The 2,126-nt window shown below is 41.1% G+C and overlaps 1 pseudogene; it reads left to right on the plus strand.

Moving 5' to 3' along the window:
• The first annotated feature begins 703 nt into the window (after positions 1-703).
• LOC141134762 (olfactory receptor 6X1-like) lies at positions 704-1,796 on the plus strand (annotated as a pseudogene).
• The last annotated feature ends 330 nt before the right edge of the window (positions 1,797-2,126 follow it).

A 2,126-nucleotide genomic window follows, 5' to 3' on the forward strand; every position in this document is an offset into this window, starting at 1 on the left:
CACAATCTTAGCACTCAACCTCGGGCTGCCATGGGAACACATGTGCAGTGGCTAGGTGTTGAGGCCCACCTCTCTTGCCACCGCGCATATGCGTTTGGCAAGAAGTTAAGTGAATTGAGCAACAATTTTGTTATAACTTCAGATCAACTTAAAATATTTATTTATGAAGTATTTGTTTTGTTTAATAGTGATTATGAACAAAAGCAATCCTGAGCCTAGATCATCTCCACAGGCCACTCAAATCTATGGAAAGTCTTATAGGGCGTACACACGGTCGGACTTTGTTCGGACATTCCGACAACAAAATCCTAGGATTTTTTCCGACGGATGTTGGCTCAAACTTGTCTTGCATACACACGGTCACACAAAGTTGTCGGAAAATCCGATCGTTCTGAATGCGGTGACGTAAAACACGTACGTCGGGACTATAAACGGGGCAGTGGCCAATAGCTTTCATCTCTTTATTTATTCTGAGCATGCGTGGCACTTTGTCCGTCGGATTTGTGTACACACGATCGGAATTTCCGACAACGGATTTTGTTGTCGGAAAATTTTATCTCCTGCTCTCCAACTTTGTGTGTCGGAAAACCCGATGGAAAATGTCCGATGGAGCCCACACACGGTCGGAATTTCCGACAACACGCTCCGATAGCACATTTTTCATCGGAAAATCCGACCGTGTGTACGGGGCATTACTGTTACGATGAGTTCCTGCAATCAGACAAGAATCACAGAGTTTGTTCTGTTGGGGATACAAGGTTCTATGGGTCTTAAATACACACTTTTTGTTATGCTTTCTTTCACCTACATTTTCACCATAGCTGGGATCATTCTAATCATTGTGCTGATTTTGAGAAGTGACAAGCTTCATACTCCAATGTATTTCTTTTTGTGTCATTTATCCTTTTCTGACATCTTACTGTCTACAAACGTGGTTCCATACCTGTTGTGTATGCTATTAGGTAAATGTAAAACTATGTTGGTGAGTTTTTGCCTCACACAGTACTTTTTTGGTTCCTCTTCAGCTGTTTTTGAATGTTTCCTCCTAACGCCAATGTCTTATGATCGATACTTGGCCATCTGTAGCCCATTACACTACCACACTATAATGGGCATAAAGGTTGGTTTCCACCTTGTTGTTTGGTCTTGGGCAGTTGGATTTATCCTTAATCTGTCTTCTCGTATTCCAATGACTCAAATGGAGTTCTGTGGTTGCAACATCATTGATGACCTTTACTGTGACCATGCTCCTCTCCTCCATGCTTCCTGCTCTGACACCTACATCATAGAACTGGAAACCATGATATTTTCCATACCTGTTGTGCTATTTCCCTTCATGTTTGTGATTATGACTTATGTTGGAATCTTCTGTGCTATCTTGAAGATTTTCACCACCTCCGGAAGAAGGAAAGCTTTCTCTACATGCAGTTCCCACATTATCATTGTTGCAATATATCAGAGATATGCAATTAGCGGACCTCCAGCTGTTGCAAAACTACAAGTCCCATCATGCCTCTGCCTCTGGGTGTCATGCTTGTGGCTGTCAGAGTCTTGCTATGCATCATGGGACTTTAGTTCTGCAACAGCTGAAGGTCCGCTAATTGCATATCTCTGCAATATATTATGGAACCTTAATTGCTAAATACACAGCTCCTTCTTCAGGAAGTTCACTGAATGTAAACAAAGTTATCTCTCTCTTATAGACTGCATTTATCCCACTAGTGAATCCTGCTGTATACAGTCTACGCAACCGTAAAATAAGAGAAGCTATGCGTAAATGCACAGATGTTGCATAAAGTTATGAAAAGGGAATAGGAACATTTTTTGGTCAAATAATCTATATTTTAAAAGATCCTGTGGGTGAACTAAGCATAAAAATGTCTTCCCCAGGTTGTCTTTTCTTGGGCCTAACTTTAATACTTGAAAGCTCCATGATTGTAAATCTTTGACCTTCCCATCATGTTTTCTCACATCGGGACCCAAATGGAACCCTGCAAACAAGGATATACTGTACAGGAAGTGACTATCCACAATCACCTTCTTCCATCTAGAAAATTATGAAAAGATCTTGTGAGCCACAGAAGGATTAATGCCTCTAGAATGAGTTCCAATTTACAGATAAGCTG

The sequence above is a fragment of the Aquarana catesbeiana genome, linkage group LG03, assembly GCF_042186555.1.
Source record: "Aquarana catesbeiana isolate 2022-GZ linkage group LG03, ASM4218655v1, whole genome shotgun sequence".
Taxonomy (NCBI): domain Eukaryota; kingdom Metazoa; phylum Chordata; class Amphibia; order Anura; family Ranidae; genus Aquarana; species Aquarana catesbeiana.